The sequence below is a fragment of the Mustela lutreola genome, chromosome 1 (genome assembly GCF_030435805.1).
Source record: "Mustela lutreola isolate mMusLut2 chromosome 1, mMusLut2.pri, whole genome shotgun sequence".
Taxonomy (NCBI): domain Eukaryota; kingdom Metazoa; phylum Chordata; class Mammalia; order Carnivora; family Mustelidae; genus Mustela; species Mustela lutreola.
Window position 1 is genome coordinate 119354908 of NC_081290.1, and position 18960 is coordinate 119373867.

Consider the following 18960-nt stretch of genomic DNA (forward strand, 5'->3'; position numbering starts at 1 on the left):
TTAGAATCACGTTTTTTTTTTTTTAAAGATTTTATTTATTTATTTGACAGAGAGAAATCACAAGTAGACGGAGAGGCAGGCAGAGAGAGAGAGAGGGAAGCAGGCTCCCTGCTAAGCAGAGAGCCTGATGCGGGACTTGATCCCAGGACCCTGAGATCATGACCTGAGCCGAAGGCAGCGGCCTAACCCACTGAGCCACCCAGGCGCCCACGGTTATTTATTTTAATATGTCTTAATTATCCTTAAAATTGTATATGCAAAGTTAGCTCTATTTGGTTTAAAATAAACCTTGGAAATGGCAAGATGGAACTAGAGGGTATTATGTTAAGCGAAATAAGTCAATCAGAGAAAGATAATTATAGGGGTGCCTGGGTGGCTCAGTGGGTTAAAGCCTCTGCCTTCAGCTTGGGTCATGATCCCAGGGTCCTGAGATTGAGCCCTGCATCGGGCTCTCTGCTCAGGGGGGAGCCTGCTTCCTCATTTCTCTCTGCCTGCCTCTCTGTCTACTTGTGATCTCTGTCAAATAAATAAATAAAATCTTAAAAAAAAAAGAAAGATAATTATCATATGATCTCACTCATATGTCAAATTTAAGAAACAAGGCAGAGGATTATAGGGGAAGAGAGGAAAAAAATAAATAATATAAAACCAGAGAGGGAGACAAACCATAAGAGACTCTTAATCATAGGAAACAAACTGAGGGTTGCTGGGGGGGAGGGAGGAAGGGGAGTAAGGTAACTGGGTGATAGAATACATCTTGGAATAAAACTTCTGCCATCTGTACAGATTTATCAACATGTCTTTTAAATGTACCATTGAGGGATATCGGGGTGGCTCAGTTGGTTAAGCATCTGCCTTTGGCTCAGGTCATGATCCCAGAGTCCTGGGATCAAGCTCCACATCTGGCTCCCTGCTCATCTAGAAGCCTGCTTCTCCTTCTCCCTCTGCTGGCTGCTCCCCCTGCTTGTGCTCTCTCTTTCTGTCAAATAAATAAATAAAATATTTAAAAGTAAGGAAATAAATAAATATATCATTGATTAGGAGGTTTGTAACTTTGCCCTGGTTGCTTTTTACCTTTAGGCCTTGCTTAATACAAACATTTGTGCTACTAATAGAATGTACACGTGCCTTGCTTAATTACATTCCAGGCAAGATACAGCATCTCTGCTTTGCCTACGTGCTTACATCACAGTAGAATGGTCAACTGTGCAATGACTAGGAAAATTATCACACAGGATTACAGTAATACCACATAAACGATTTCTCAGCCTTATTCATGTTTATGACAAAGAATGAAATGACGTTTGTATCCTCAGTGGTACTCAGTGGGTATCAATAAATGCTGGTTTCTCTTCTCTCTTCAAAAGGAAATAATCAGCTTTATAAATTTAAAAAGGAGGGGCGCCTGGGTGGCTTAGTTGGTTGAGCGTCCAACTCTTGATTTGAGCTCAGGTGATGATCTCAGGCTCATGGGATTGAGCCCCACATTGGGCTGCATGTTGAATGTGGAGTCTGCTTAAGAGTCTTTCTCTCTCCCTCTCCCTCTGTGCCTCCCCCTGTTTGGTCTCACTCTCTCTCTAAAAAAATAAAAATTGTAAAAAGAAAATGTAGAACACATTAATTAGCAGTCCAGATATATCCACAAAGATGGCAGAAATTTTACTGCAAGAAGAATAATCTCGGGACACCTGGGTGGCTCAGTGGGTGAAAGCCTCTGCCTTCCACTCAGGTCATGATCTCAGGGTCCTGGGATCGAACCCCACGTTGGGCTCTCTGCTCAGCAGGGAGCCTGCTTCTTCCTCTCTCTCTGCCTGCCTCTCTGCCTACTTGTGATCTCTGTCAAGTAAATAAATAAAATCTTTAAAAAAAAAAAGAAGAAGAATCTCATATATTTCAAATACTCAAAGATGTGTTATGTGATTAAAATGTAAATTTATTTAAAAGAGTTATCTATGTTATTCTTGGCCTTATATATTTTCTCTTCAGGGGTTCCTAAAGTGCAACTACAACCATGAGGGAGGAGGGATCCTCCCCAGATTAAAAACTGATCCCCACATTAAAAAACAACAGCAACAACAAAAAGAACCAACCGTGAAGGAGCTATTTCTTTATGATTACAGAGTTTCTGTTTGGGGAGATGAGAAAGTTTTAGAAATAGATAGTAGTGGCAGTTACATAAACTTCTGAATGCAATTCATGCCACTGAAACAAACATGTAAAAATGGCTAAAATGCATATTTTATTTTACCACCATTTAAAAAATAATAAAAATAAATAGGTAGAATTTCTTAACACATCAAGATTTTTTTTTTAACTTTCATTTCAATCATTATTTATTGAATGCCGGAAGAAGGTGGAGGAAAACAAATATATTTATTGAGTGCCTGATTTGTGCTTAGGTATGAGCAAAAGCAGACTCAGAATGGTGACTTAAATATAAAGAGAACTTAAATCATGGCGAGCTCAGTCGCTGACATTTTGCACATCTCATATCATTGTGCCAGTCTCTGTAGGGACGGCATCATTGTGCTCAGCCTTTTGTAACTGGGGAAGCATGGGTGAAAAGACTTGTCAAGACTAGTGAAGAGAGAGGGACTAGAAGTTCTTAGTTAATGTCCTATTATTTCACTTAATACCATCACGTTTTCAGACGATGAACTACTTATTTAATACGGTCTTACCTTCCTATTCTATTTCTGGGTTAGAAAAGGAGAACATTAGAAGACTAGCATGTTTGAAATATAGCTGCTCTCTCTTCCAATTGCTGGTGGGTCTTTGCCTTGAAACCTAACTCTTGTCTTTGCTTTGGTTTCTTTCACTTCCTTTTAAACGTGTTATCTTCTTGTTTGCACTTTTTTTGCTAGAAGGCAGGGCCTATGAGAGGAGACACCCCCCACCTCCATTTCGTCAGAGCTAGCGAAAGACAGGAAGTTTACACAGAGCACAACTATTTGCTAGGATTGGTTTTGATTCTTCCTCAAGTTGTCGCTAGTGTCGGAGATGCTGTTACCAGGTTCTGCTGCACAAAGAGAAAGATAAAAATATCTCTCTGACACGTGCCTTTTCTCTCTTCCCCATCCTCTTGCCAGGAACGCCGAAAAAGGATCCCAGACAGATTGGAGGCATCAGGTCGTCGGTTTGAATCTGAGTAGTCAAGAAAAAAATGTGGGTAATGCTGGGCTCCTGGGGGAGAAGGAAAGAAATCGGGGAGAGATGAGAACTGTTCATTCTCTCCCCCCCCCTCCCCCCGGCTATTTCCTCAAGGCTAGTTTCTTTGGAAAGTCTTGGTCTTTTTGGTCCTTGCAGGACCTTGCTGAGGGGCTGCTACATTTTCTCCCTTGTTCTTTCCCTTGTGTCCCAGGGCTGGCAAGAGTAAGCTCCTGGAACGTTAAGGGACATGGATCTGGGGCTGAAGTCTCTATAGGAAAACCTACCAGGGTAGAAGTCTCCGTATCACCGCTGCCTTCCTACGAAGGTTGGGCTGCTTTCCATCCAGCATCGCACGTCCTAATTGAAGTGAGTTGTCTGTTTTTATTTTTTCAAGTGTTCGGAGTAGAGAATCTTGGTTCTTTTTGGAATGCTCTTTAACAAACGTGTCACCTAAATCAGTACTTCTCATCCTTTAATGTGAATATGAATCACTTGGACATTGAGTTAAAAGGCAGCAGAATTCCGTGGGTCTGGTTTGGGCCTGAGACTCTGCATTTCCGACAGACTTGCAGGCAGCCTCAGATCTGTGGGTCCTTGAACCACACCTTGAGTAATAAGGGCTTCAGCCCTCTAGGTTTTTTTGCTTTGGGGGGAAAAGGATTGGGAGGATGCTGGTGGAATGAAGGTATTTAACTAGGTATGCGATTTACGAAGAGCACCTGAAAAGAAAATCAGTCCCCATGCATTACCTTGGTTGTATCTGCTCAATGGACTATCTCTAAAATTGGGGGTTTCTGTTCAACAGTTCCTAGATGTGGTAAGCCAAGTCACCCCAAGTGAGAGAGAAAGTTGGTCTGCTCCCTAGATTGCGTGGGTCACTTTAGGCAGAGCCAGAAATCTTGTTTTAATTTTTACAATTTAGGGGATTAAGTGTCCTACCACACCTCAACAGGTACAGCTAGCAGTTACTTTGATCATTTCAGTTTCAGTTAAAAATTATGCATGCTTGAAAAATAACTGATGTCTTCCACCTACCATTTTGAGGTATAAAGATTGTAAGGCCTATGAATCTACTACAAGATTGAACATCAATTCAAGTAAGGAACATAAGTAATATGTTTTGTTTTCTTATGAGAGGCCTTTTATCTCTCCTGGTAGTAGCTCCCTCTCTTAAATGATTCACATTTATCTGATAGTCGAGTTTAGTCCAAAAGAGACAAACTAAGAGGGGAAAAAAATGAATAGATAGGAAGTCTACCTATTCTGTCCGTAGTTGAGGGGAGAAAATAGCAATGGGGAAAAAAGGGGAAAGTAAAGAGTGTGGTGGCCTGGGATGTCATAGCTTCGGGAAATGAATAGAAGAAGCCCCAGCTTAGAAATAGAATTCTGACCCACAGACACATGGGAGTTCTTCCAGAATAGGAGCTCATCGCTTCCTCAGCCGGAGAAATATGCTTGAAACAGAATAAATTATAAATTGTGTTGTGATGAATGAACATGCCGAAACTATGTCATGAAGTCGGGGAGTAGGCACTGGGGTCAAGGGTCCGAGGAATGCGCTGGCCTCGTGAAGCGCAGTGGGAACCCTTGAAACCATCCCTGAGGGAGAATTGCTTCTCTTTGAAATAAGCTTTGAATAACATCCCTTTCGAACACTGTGGTATCACCAGAGGTGTTACTTAAAAATTTAACAACTGTGTGGCACAAACTTTGACCAGTCAGAACAGAGGTTTTTGTAAACAGCCCGCACAATAGCAACTGCTAGGAGGTGAGAATGTCTGGGACTGAACATTGGCCGAAGCTGTTACAGGTTTTATTTTTATTTTTTTTTTTTTAAAGATTTTATTTATTTATCAGAGAGAGAGAGGGAGAGCGAGCAAGCACAGGCAGACAGAATGGCAGGCAGAGGCAGAGGGAGAAGCAGGCTCCCCGCTGAGCAAGGAGCCCAATGTGGGACTCGATCCCAGGACGCTGGGATCATGACCTGAGCCGAAGGCAGCTGCTTAACCAACTGAGCCACCCAGGCGTCCCCTGTTACAGGTTTTAATTAAACTTTTCAGGGGGGGATAAATTGTAAAGCCACAGATGAGTTCAGATATATTAATGGTATTCCACCACCATCTGCCAAAGCTCTGGCGCCATTTTCTCTGCTGAGGCCACTTCCCTCTGTTCTCTCTAGTCAAGCCCAGAGCAACCTCTCTTCCAGCTGTGTATCTCTTCCAACCTATGCTGAAGAGAAATCTTGAGTCACTACAAGACTCAAAATCCTACCCGCTTCCTGAGTAGAAGGGAAGATATATGCTGCGGTAAGGAGTTCCAGCAGGAAAACAAACTTTATCACCATGTTATCCTTCCATACAAAGCATCGTCACATATCTTATCCCACATGATTTTCACAACCATCATAGGGAGCAGGTCAAAGGGCTTATTATTCTAACTTGTTAGTGAAGAAATTGAGACGCTGGTTAAGCCATTTCTTACAAGGCACACAGTTGGTTAGTGGGAGTGCTAGATTTGAGCGCCAGCCTGATGGCTCCAAGGTCAGGTTTATCTTGTACTTTCTTCAACCTCTCAGGACCTTTGACATCCTGTAGTGTTCTGTATAGGTCTGCTTTCTTTTTACGTCGGACTTAGAAAATTTTGTATGCTAAAAAGAGTTCTGTTTCTACTTCTTTGTCATTGGTGCTCATGCTTGTCTTAAGCTTTGCCTCCATTAAGGTCTTCACTCTGCAGGAATAAATATTTTAGAGCAAACTGTCTCAAACTCAAACTTTATCATGCTTAAAAATCACCCGGGGAGGGTGCATGGGTGGCTCAGTCAATGAAGCGTCTGCCTTCGGTTCAGGTGTTGCTTCTCCCTCTGTTCTTCACCCCCATCTCATACTCTATCTCTTTCTCACTCTATCTCTCTCCCTCAAATAAATAAATAAAATCTTAAAAAAAAAAAAATCACCTGGATTGCTTGCTAAAACTAAGCTTCCTGGGCCCTACCTCCAGAGATTCTGAGTCAGTGGGTCAGGTCCCAGGTATAGAATTTGCATTTCTTTAAAGATTTTATTTATTTATTTATTTATTTGTTTGTTTATTTGACAGAGAGAGAGAGATCCCAGAGAATTTGCATTTTTAAAATTTTTTTATTTTTTATAAACATATATTTTGATCCCCAGGGGTACAGGTCCGTGAATCGCCAGGTCCACACACCCCACAGCACTCACCAAAGCACACCCCCCCCAATGTCCATAACCCCACCCCCTTCTTTCAACCCCCCTCCCATAATTTGCATTTGTAATAAAATTCTAGATGAATCTGATGCTGCCAGCCAGTGGTCACCCTCTTAGACTATAGGAGCAGCTTGTCAGTATTTTAAAAGAATATATTTATGATTTAGTGAGGGAGCACAATGTGCTTGATAACACAGATTATAGAGCCAGAATTTCTGGGTCTGAATATTGATGACCTCACTTAGGCAAACTGTGCAGTCCTGGGGAAGTTAACCTTTTGTGTCTGTTTCCTAATCTACAAAATGGAGAAAATGGTATGACTTACCTTGGAAGTGAATTCTGAGGCTTAACTGACTCAGCAGCGCAGGGCTTTTGCTCTATGTGTTTGTTGTTTTATTACAGGTCTTGCTCAATTCATAATTGTACTTTATAACAGAGACACAAACAATAAGAATTCACATAGATATCAAATACCCTTCTTTAATGTAGGTGGTATGCAGGGCTTAATCATGAGTCAAACATGCTCTTGTGAGGGTTTTTGTGAGTTAATACCCCATGTCATCAGCTAGTACTTCCCACCAAGGGGAGAGAGAGCGTATGATGCTGAGAAGTTGACAAGGGTCTGCTCACTCAGGGCCTTATGTATCATCCCAAGGGTTTGGACTTAACAGTGATAGAGTGGTAGTTTGAAGCTGGGAGTGCAATCATAGTTACATTTTAGGAGTTGTCTTGCTGCAATGTGGGGGGGTAGTTTCGAAGGAGGTGAGGCTATAGACAGAGGTGTTTGAACAGACTGTGGCAATCATCCTGGAGACAGTGAATAAAGGCTTGAACTAAAGCAGGAGGGTAGGGCACCTGGGTGGCTCAGTGGGTTAAGCCGCTGCCTTCGGCTCAGGTCATGATCTCAGAGTTCTGGGATCGAGCCCTGCATTGGGCTCTCTGCTCAGCAGGGAGCCTGCTTCCCCCTCTCTCTCTGCCTGCCTCTCTGCCTACTTGTGATCTCTGTCTGTCAAATAAATAAAATAAAAATAAATTAAGCAGTAGGGTAAAGCTCTGAGCATCTCTCATGATTCATTCAAGTGAGGGAGTGGAACATAGGTCATGACTCAGGAAATATGATCTGTATTAAAACTCCTTAGCTCTCACTTCCCTATATCAGAAGTCCATGGAGGCTGAGGATGGAGTCTATGTAGTCCCAGCCCCTAGCTCCCAGAAGTCCCTGATGGATGTTTGGTGAGTGAATGAGAGAGAGTAAGTCAAATTCTCCTTGTGTTCTACAGGTTTCTGTGATCTGGCTCTGACTTACCTCTCCAGCCTCAGCTTCTTCCTCCTCTCTAACTTTTATTCTGGTCACACAGGCCTTCCTTTAAGCCTTTGAAAATGCCCAAATGTGACTTCTAGTCCAAAGAGTGTCGAAATACTGCCTCTGGAGCAAATCTGTCCTGCCACCAATTAAGATAAAGTGTTTTTGGAACACAGCCGCAACCATCTGATTCTCCCCATTACTCCATAATGGCAGGTGGAGTAATTGTGACAGAGACCACATGGCCTTTGAAGCCCCAGGTATTTTCTATTTGGCCCTTTATAGAAAAAGGTCACTGATTCCCTACTCTAGTTCTTTCTAATTGCTATGACCGCTGATCTAAAACTCTAACCTCAACAAAATTGTAGTAATCAAAAAACAGTGTTGGGGCGCCTGGGTGGCTCAGTGGGTTAAGCTGCTACCTTCGGCTCAGGTCATGATCTCAGGGTCCTGGGATCGAGTCCCGCAGCAGGCTCTCTGCTCAGCAGGGAGCCTGCTTCCCTCTCACTCTCTCTGCTTGCCTCTCTGCCTACTTGTGATCTCTCTCTGTCAAATAAATAAATAAAATCTTAAAAGAAAAACCCAGTGGTAATGGCATAAACAAAAAATACAGACCAGTGAAATGGAATAGAGAGAATGTCCAATGGGGAAAAGACAGTCTTTTTGACCAATGGTGCTGGGAAAACTGGATATCCACTACAAAAGAACTGTCAGACCCTTACCTTATACCGTATACAGAAATTAAGTCAAAATGAACCAAAGATCTAACCATAACAGCTAAAAGTATAAAACTCTTAGATGAAAACAAGGGGGGAAAGCCTCGTGACAGTGATTTCTCGGATATGACACCAAAAGCACAGGCAACAAAAGAAAAACCGATCTTTGAGCTTCTTCAAAATTAAAAACTCGCAAGTCTCAAAGGACATTATTAAGAAAGTGGAAAGCCAACCCACAGAATGGCAGAAAATATTTATAAATCATGTATCTGATAAGGGGCTAATATCTAGAATATATAAAGGATTCCTACAGCTCAACAACAAAAGCCAAACACCCGAATTATAAAAGGCAGAAGGACTTGAGTAGACCTTTCTCCAAAGATGATCTAAAAATGGGCAGTAAGCATATGAAAAGATGGTTAACATCACTAATCATGAGGGAAATGTAAATCAAAACCATAATGAGATACCACGTCATACCCAATAGGAAATAATAAGAAAAAAAAAGAGGAAAATAACAAGAGTTGGCATGGATATAAACTGGACCCTTCGTGCTTTGCTGATGGGAGTGTGAAGTGGCGTAGCCACTATGGAAAAGCTTGGCAATTCCTCAAAAGATTAAACATGGTGTTACCATATGATCCAGCAATTCTACTTCTGGGTATATACTGAAAGAATAGAAAGCAGGCACTCAAATAGAGATTTGTACACTTGTGAGTAATACAAGTGTCTCATCAGTAGAAGAACACCACAAAATGTGGTCTATGTTTATAATGGAATATTTGTTTTAAAAATTCTAACACATGGATGAACCTTGGTAACATTATGCTGAGTGGAATATGCTAGTCATCAAAGGACAAATACCGTATGACAAACAAACCTTTGTATGAGGGACCTACAGGAGTCAAATTCATAGAAACAGAAAGTAAGATAGTGGTTACTACCAGGGTAAGGGGAGAATGAGGAGTGATTGTTTGCGGCTACAGAGTTTCAGTTTGGGGAAATGAAAAAGTTCTGGAGACCGGTGGTGGTGTTTGGTGTCACAAAACTCTACTCAAAAGTGGGAAATTTTATGTTATAGATATTGTACCACAGTGAAAGAACAAACGAACAAACAGGTCTTTGCATGGCTGGTTCTTACTCTTCAGTTTTCAGCTCAAGTGATATTTCCTCAAGGAAGGCTCCCATGACTCTGTCACTTCCTTGTTTGACATACCACTTTCTGAAATGATCATATCTATCTATATCTATCTATCTATCATCTGTCTTCATTAGAATGTAAGCTTCCTGAGGAGAGAGTCTTTGTCTAATTCAAAGCTATATCCTAACACTTATATCTTGGCTCATAGTAGATGCTCAGTAAATATTTGTGGACTAAACTACAGTTGACCCTTGAACAACATGGGTTTGAACTGTGTGGGTCCACTAATACATGCGTTTTTCCAATAAATATATTGGGAATTTTTTTGATATTTGCAACAATTGGAAAAAACTCACAATGAACTGCATAGCCTAGATCTATCAAGAAAACTGAGAAGTTAGGTATGTCATGAGTGCATAAAATATATGTAGATATTATTTTGTCACTTACTACCATAAAATATATAAAAATCTATTATAAAAATTTAAAATTTATCAAAAGGTATGTGCACGGGGATGCCTGAGTGACTTAGCTGGTAAAGCATCTGACTCTTGGTTTTAATCCAGGTGGTAGTCTCAGGGTCATGAGATTGAGCCCTGCATCCAGCCCCGTACTCAGCATGGAATCTGTTTCAGGCTCCCTCTCCTCCTCTTATACCCTGTCCCCACCCCAATTCTCGCTCTCAAATAAATAGATCTTTTTAAAAAAAGTACCTACACAAATACAGACCATACGTGGTGCCATTTGTGGTCAAGACAGATGTAAACAAATGCAAAGATGCAGTATTAAATCAGACCTACATAAAATTAATTGTAATACATACTATATACTGCAAGAATTTTGTAGCCACCTCTCCTAGCTATGGCAGTGAGCTCAAGTGTTGTCAGTATCCACTTAAAATGCCGTGTTACAGTAATAATCTCCGTATGACCCATTTGTCTCTCCAGTATATCGTGTGTCACAGTAAAATGTGTTCTCTCACAGTTCTCACACATTTTTCATGATGCTTAGTGCAACACTGTAAACTTTGAATAACACCATGGGACCCGTAGTAAGTGCCATTAGTGATGCTCAAAGCGCTTGCAAGATACAGAGGAAAGTCATGATATTATAAGACAAAGTTGAATTGCTTGATATGTACTGTAGATTGAGGTCTGCAGTGTGGTTGCCTGCCATTTCAAGATAAATGAATCCAGCATAAGGAGCATAAAAAAAAAAAAGAAAGAAAAAGAGAAAGGAAATTTGTGAAACTGTCACTGTAGCTACACCAATGGAGGTGAAAACTTTGCACTTCTTTGCAAAATACATTTTTATCTCATATTGAAAATGCAGCTCTTTTTAAAAAAAAAAAGATTTTATTTATTTATTTGAGGTAGAGAGAGAGTGAGCATCAGCTGGGAGGGGCTGGGGTTCAGAGAGAGAAGGAGAAGCAGACTCCCCGCTGAGCACATAGTCTGAGGGACTCCATCCCAAGACCCTGGGATCATGACCTGAGCCAAAGGCAGACGCTCAACTGACTGAGCCACCCAGGTGCCCCTAAAATGCAGCTCTTATTTGGGTACAGGATTAGTGTAAGAAAGGCATATCAGTAGACTCTAATATGATTCTAGAAAAAGTGGGGTATCATTTTATGACAGTTTAAAGCAAAAGGAAAATGAAAGATCTAAAGCTGGAGAACTTAATAATAGCAAAGGATGGTTAGATAATTTTAGCAAGAACTTTAGATTAAAAAATATCAACAGGAGAAGCAGCTTCCACCAACCAAGAGGCAGCTAGAGAAGTTCTCAGACCCATTAAGAAAATCATTGAGGAGAAAGGGTATCAGCCTTAACAGGTTTTTAATGCAGACCAAAGTGACCTGTTCTGAAAAAAAAGTGTCACAAAGGACATTTATTAGTAAGGAAGAGAAGCAAGCCGCAGGATTTAAGTCCGGAAGGGAGAGGCTGACTCTGTGATTTGGGTCAATGCAGTTGGTTTATGATCACGACTGCCTTATGTATAAAGCTGCTAACCCCTGAGCTGTGAAGGGGAAAGATAAACACCAGTTGCCACTGTTTTGTTTGTCTAGCAAGAGAGCCTGGACAGGGAGAACCCATTTTCTGGATTGGTTCCATCAAAGCTTTGTTCCTGAAGTCAGAGGAGTACTATGCCAGGAAGGGACTGCCTTTTAACATTCTTTTGATTTTGGACAATGCCCCTGTTCACCCCGGACCCCAAGAATTCAACACCAAAGGTGCTGAAGTGGTCTGCTTGCCCTCAAATGTGTCTAATTCAACCTCTAGCTCATGGGGTCATAAGGACCTTTAAAGCTCCATACACACAGTGCTCTGAGGAAATGATTGTCAACATTATGAAAGAGAACTGGAATAGAGAGAACATCATGAAAATCTGGAAGGATCACACCATTGGAGGTGCTACTGCTATTATAGAAAAAGCCGCACAAGGGGTGCCTGGGTGGCTCAGTGGGTTAAAGCCTCTGCCTTCAGCTCAGGTTATGATCTCAGGGTCCTGGGATTGAGCCCCACATCAGGCCCTCTGCTCTGCAGGGAGCCTGTTTCCCTTCCTCTCTTTCTGCCTGCCTCTCTGCCTACTTGTGATCTCTGTCTGTCACATAAATTAATAAAATATTTAAAAAAATATTTAAAAATATTTAAAAGAAAATAAAAAGCCGTAAAAGCCATTAACAATGGCTTTGTAAAGGCTTTTTTTTTTTTTTTTTTTTTTTTTTGAGGCTTTGTAAAAGGGTTTCAAGATATGGACCTTGGAGAAATTTAAGAGCTGATGCCAGAGGAATTAACAGAAGATGACCTGATAGAGATGAGGGTTTCCAAATCAGTGCCAGCCAGTGAAAAGATGATGAAGCCTTTCCAGAAAACATACTGACATTAGACAATTTGGCAGAAGGGTTCTGATTATTCAAGACATCTTTTGTTGTGTTTTCTTTTTTAAAGATTTTAATTATTTGTCAGAGAGGGGGGGGAGGGAGGGAGAGCACAAGCAGGGGGAAGAGCAGGCAGAAGGAGAAACAGGCTCCCCGCTGAGCCACCCCCCCCACCCACCCCCCACCCCCGTCCCCAGCATTTGAGATGAAGGCAGACACTTAACTGACTGAGCCACCGAGGCATCCCTCAAGACTGCTTTTCAGTTCTTTTACAACATAGACACTGAAAGAAAAGCAAATGGTGGAAGGATTGGTACTGGTTAGAAACATATTTAGAGAAAGGAAAAAGTAAAAAAGTCAGACAGAATTACCTGTATTTCTGTAAAGTTACACCAAGTGTGCCTGCCTCTCCTGCCTTCCCTTCCACCTCCTCCACCTCTACTGCCTCTGCCACCTCTGAAACAGGAAGACCAAATCCTCCCCTTCTTCCTCCTCTGTCTACTCAACATGAAGATGACAAGGAAGATCTTTGTGATGGTTCACTTCTACTTAAGGAATAGTAGGGCGCCTGGGTTCTCAGTTGGTTAAGTGACTGCCTTTGGCTCAGGGCGTGATCCTAGAGTCCCAGGATTGAGTCCCTCATCAGGCTCCCTGCTCAGTGGGAAGCCTGCTTCTCCCTCTCCCACTCCCCCTGCCTGCTTGTGTTCCCTCTCTCGCTGTCTCTCTCTCTCTGTCAAATAATTAAGTAAAATCTTAAAAAAAAAAAAAAAAGAATAGTAAATAGTCATCATGCTGTACAGTTAATAAGCAACTGTTGTCTATGGGTGTGTGTCTTTGTGTGAAAATCTAATAACTGTACAAGAGCTGTATTGAGACACTTTGTGTCATTATCACCATCATTGCCTGAGTGTTCATCACATAGAACACTGTGTGCAAGAACTGTATGGAAGTGGATAACCTTTCAAAGACATAAGGTGAATGATATTTAATGTAAATTTAATATTGTGGTAGTTTTCTTTTTTTTAAGATTTTATTTATTTATTTGAGAGAGAAAGTGAACAAGAGAGAGAGAGAATACAAGCAAGGGGAGTGGCAGGCAGAGGGAGAAGCAGGCTTCCTGCTGAGCAGAGAGCCCAATGTGGGGCTCTATCCCAGGACACTGGGGTCATGACCTGAGCCAAAGGCAGATGTTCAATTAACTGAGCCACCCAGGTGCCCCTATCTTTTCATTTTTCAAGTCTAATTTTAGTGATACATGTAATATCTATAGTGTTTTGTTTCAGATAAGACAATATTGAAGTGCAGCCACTCTGGAGAACAGTATGGAGGTTCCTCAAAAAGTTAAAAATAGAGCTACCCTATGGCGCAGCAATTGCATTACTAGGTATTTACCTAAAGGATACAAAAATACTGATTTGAAGGGATACATGCACCCTGATGTTTATAGCAGAATAGCCAAATTATAGAAGGAACCCAAATATCCATCAACTGATGAATGGATAAAGAAGATGTGAGATATCTATCATCTATCTATCTATCTATCTATCTATTACTCAGGCATAAAAAGAATTAAATCTTGCCATTTACACCAATGTGAATAGAGCTAGAGAGTATAATGCTCAGTGAAATGTCAGAGAAAGAGAAAATATGACTTCACTCGCATGTGGAATTTAAGAAACAAAACAACTGAGCAATCAGGAAAAAAGAGAGAGAGAGACAAACCACGAAACAGATTCTTAACTATAGAGAACAAAATGATGGTCACCAGAGGGGAGGAGGGCCTGGGTTAAATAAATGATGGGGATTAAGGAGAGCGCTTGTTGTGATGAGCACTGGGTGCGGTATGGAAGTGATGAATCACTATACTGCTCACCTGAAACTAATATTACGCTGTATGCTACCTACCTGGAATTTAAATAAAAACTTGAAGTCAATATTGATGTAGGCAGTGAGAGAGGATCTTGTAATCAGACGATATAAACTTATAGTATCAATAACAGTAAAGTGCTATGAATGTATTATCTCTTCCTTCTGATTTTAAAAACATTTTCTTTAGTTCACTTTATTGTAAGAATACAGTATGTAATACATGTAAACATATAAAATATGTGTTACTCAGTTGTTTCTTGTAAGCTTCTGGTCAATAGTAGGGTATCAGCAGTTAAGTTTTTAGAGAGTCAAAAGTTGGATTTTCAACTGCACTGATAGTTGGTACCCCCAACTCTGGAGTTGTTCAAGGGTCAACTATAATAAAAACAGTTTAATGAGAAAAGAGAAAGGACTCCACCTGGAGGTTGTATTAGTAAGTGTATTCTGTGGGAGTTTTAAACGTACAATATTAAAGTCAAAGCCAAAGGGAAAATGTATCTTCAGTAGTATTAGTTGTGATGGTGGAGCAAGAAGACATGAAAAGAAGTGAATCAGACATATTTGTATAAAATATTTCCATATGAAGTCCCTCCTTTCCATGTAAACTCCTTTCTCAGCCTCCTAATTCCCAAGACTTGAGCAATTCCTCTGCTTCCTCTCCATGTATCACCCGTTCATTTACTTACTGTCTATGGCTGCTTTCATGCTACAGTGCCAGAATGGAGTGGTTGCTATAGCAACTGCATGGCCCACAATCCTAAAGTGTTTACTCCCAAGCCTTTTAAAGGAAATGCTTGCCAACCAATACCTAATGTAAAGACAATAGGCTGGAGATACTTGCTAACTATTCTCCAAGAATTTTCATGACATTCATTCAGGTCAATTTAGAAATAATTGCTGAGCACCTACTATGTTTCAGGCACTGTCCTAGGCATCAAGGATAGAACAGTGAATGAAATAGAACCTGCTCTTGTAAAGCTCACCTTCCAGTGAGAGAAGACAGATAATAAACAATAACCAAATAATGTAGTATGTTAGGTGAGAAGGGCTAGAGAGAAAAGCATAGTAAGGGAAGGGGTAATTAGGAAGGCAAAGGGAGGTTTCACAATTTTGATTTTTTACTTATTGAATGATTGACTGCACGTGTGTGCCCACCTAAGCACTGAGGGAGGGACAAAGGGAGAGATCATCTTTTTTTTTTTTTTTTTTTTTAATTTATTTATTTGAGAGGAGAGTGAGAGAGAGAGAGCATGAGGTAGGGGAGGGGTGGGCAGAGGGAGGAGAAGCAGACTCTCCACTGAGCAAGGGGCCCAATACTGGGCTTGATCCCAAGATGCTCAGATCATGACCTAAGCTGAAGACAGACTCATAACTGACAAGCCACCGGGCACCTCTGAATTTTCATTTTTAATGAATTTATAAGTGAAGTGAATGGTCACTTGTCCAGGGAAACACCTTAAATAGTATTGCCTCAAAGAGATTTGCTTGGTGACTATACACTAGCTGAAAGGAAATACCCAGTGATTCTGGGAATTATTAAATACTGCTTCTGAAATGACACTGACTCCCAGGAACACAAAACACCACCAAGTTCAAAAATTCAGCATAGCGGAGCACCTGGGTGGCTCAGTGGGTTAAGCCTCTGCCTTCAGCTCACGTCATGATCTTAGGGTCCTGGGTTCAAGCCCTGCAGAGGGCTCTCTGCTCAGACGGGAGCCTGCTTCCCCTCTCTCTCTGCCTGCCTCTCTGCCTACTTGTGATTCTCTCTCTGTCCGTGTCAAATAGATAAATCACACCTTTAAAAAAAAATTCAGAGTAGCAGCTTATGGAGATGAGCAGATAGAAGAAGTCTTGGCCTAACTTAGTCTAACTTTGGGGCCCTGCATGGAGTAACAGCTATGATGGCAGGAAGCATCACATGGAATCCCCTGGAACTGCCCTCCCACTCCTGCTTCCTATGTACCAAGACATGAACCAAAAAGTAACAACACATCCTCTGAGAGGATTGTGGAGATTAATGACAGCAACAGAGATGTAGGATACTGGGGTGGGGATTCCTCTAGCCTTTCTGTGTAACTCGCCTGTTCAGCTGGTACAAAAGTCAGATGGATCATACAGGATGCATTAGATGATTATGATTTTTTAAAAAAAGATTTTATTTATTTATTTGACAGAGACAGTGAGAGAGGAAACACAAGCACGGGGAGTGGGAGAGGGAGAAGCAGGCTTCCCATGGAGCAGGGAGCCAGATGAGGGCCTCCAACCCAGGACCCTGGGATCATGACCTGAGCTGAAGGCAGCCAACTGAGCCACTCAGATGCCCTAATGTGATCTTTTTTCAAAAAGCTTTTATTTATTTATTTTAGAGAGAGATAGGAAGCATGAGCGGGGGAAGGGAAAAGGGAGAGGGGGAGAGAGAATCATAAACAGACTCCGTACCAAATGTGGAGCCCGACATGGGGCTCGATCCCAGCACCCTGAGATCATGACCTGAGCCTAAATCAAGAGTCAGTCACTTAACCGACTGAGCTACCCAGGTGCCCCAGATTATTATGATTCTAACTGGGTGGTGATTCCAATCTCAGCAGCCACTCAAGATGTTGTATCTTTAGTGGAGATGATCAGCACAACACCTGGTACCTGGTATGCAACTCTTGACTTATCAAATGTTTTCTTTTCCTTTCTAATCAATAAGGAAAATCAAACACAATTTGTATTTATTTAGATAGCAGTCACAACAGGATACATTTATGTTCATGTCCCAGGGCTTTGTCCTCTCTCTTTCCTCCCATCCTAATCTAGTTGAGAGGAACCTTGACTGTCTTGATATCCCAGAGGACATCGTGCCGATCCTGTATATTAATGTCATTATGCCAGCTGGATCTGGTAAGCAGAAAGAAACAAGTATCAAAAATACCTCATTTGCATACCTGATTTCAGCTCAGGTCATGATCCCAGGGCGGTGAAACTGAGCCCTGCTTTGGGCTCTGTGCTGAGCGTGGAGCCTGCTGAAGATTCTCTCCTTCCAAGGTGCCTGGGTGGCTCAGTTGGTTAAGCATCTGCCTTTGGCTCAGGTCATGATCTTGGGCTCCTGGAATTAAGCCCCAAGCAGGGCTTCCTGCTCAGCGGGGAGTCTACTTCTCCCTCTTCCTCTGTCCCTCCCCATGCTCATTCTCTCTCATGCTCTCTCTCTCAAACAAATAAACTCTTAAAAAGAAGAAAATTCAGAGACATTACCCCATGGGGTACCCAGTCCACTAAGTCAGAATCTCTGGGAGCGGACCTCAAGAATCCGTGTTGTAATAAGTTCTCAGCACATTTAAAAAGGCACCGGCTTAGATCAGTAGTTCTCAACAAAGAGTGATTTTGATCCTCAGGTTAGGGTTGACAAATAAAATATAGGGGATCCCAGTTAAATTTGAATTTCAGTAAGGAACAAATAATTTTTTTAGTATAAATATACCCTAATCAATAGTTTGAATCTGAAGTTCAAATTTCATCTGTGTTTTTATTTCCTAAATCTGGTAACCCTACTCTCCAGAGGATATTTGGTAATGTTTAAGCAAACATTTTGATTGTCCCAACTGGAGAAAAGGTGATGTGTGTGTGCTACTGGCATCTTATGGGTAGAAACTAGGTTATGCTCTCGAACATTCGACAGTATACAGGACAGTACCCTCCCCGCTGCCACACCAAAGAAATACCCAGGCCAAAATGTCAGTAGTACGGAGGTTGAGAAATGCTGGCTTGGAGGAGGATTTACGATATACCATGCCTATGGCTGTGTTGCAGGATCTTTTCTCAATCTCCCAGATTTTCCCTCTTGTTGGGGCTCTTAGTCTCTGAACTGACTTAGGTTTGGGTATTGGGTACAAGGCATCCTTTGGCAACTTCAGTTAGGTTCTGCAGACTTAGATTTTTTTTTCTTTTTTACTTTGTCCTTTTTAAAAAAAAAAAAAAAAATATATATATATATATATATATATATATATATATATATATATATATAAGATTTTATGTATTTATTTGAGAGAGAAAGAGAGCACAAGTAGGGGAGAGGGGCAGAGGGGGAAGAAGCAGGCTCCCTGACCCAGGATCACGACTCCTGCCAAAGGCAGAGGCTTATCCAACTGAGCCACCCAGGCCCCCCTAGGTTATTTTTTTTAATATATACATATGTCAAGCAGCATATTATTATGCTGTTGGTTTATGATTTCTTGGAACCCCCAAATCTGTGCCCCAGTGGCACAAACCAGAGATGGTAAAAAAATGCCCCATCTGTGGTTTGTTGTAGTCACTGCCCCCTATTCTCTCAAGCAGCCCAGTGCTCTGCGGAGCCTTTCCCATGCGGAATCCCTATATTTCCACTGAAATAAGGGCACATTTTCACCAGCGCCTCATCTGCCAGTATCTCCGAGCTGCAGAGCTCTTCAAGGATGCTGAGGCCTGCCTCACGCATGCATATCCCAATATCTTGGTGAAAGGGGTGTCCTTTAGACCTTCCCAGAGGGCTCTAGTCAGGAGGTGGCTGGGACAGTTGCACGTCATGGATCCATTCCTATTTTCCCAAAACGTGCATTCCTTTGCCTACAGGATGCTGAGAATATCTGGCATTTCAGTTTCATTAACTCAGTGTTATTGTGGAGTCCCAGCTTTCATTAGCCAACCTTTTCAAAACT

At 41.6% G+C, this 18960-nt stretch overlaps 1 protein-coding gene across 1 annotated transcript in view; it reads left to right on the plus strand.

The window, feature by feature from the left end:
- Nucleotides 1-2944: 2944 nt before the first annotated feature.
- Nucleotides 2945-18960, plus strand: part of ABCG2 (ATP binding cassette subfamily G member 2 (Junior blood group)) — a 173114-nt gene continuing 157098 nt past the window's right edge. The window contains exons 1-2 of the mRNA XM_059173248.1: nt 2945-3165; nt 3362-3516. The gene's annotated coding sequence lies outside the window, so the exon portion shown is untranslated. The remainder of the gene's footprint in view (nt 3166-3361; nt 3517-18960) is intronic.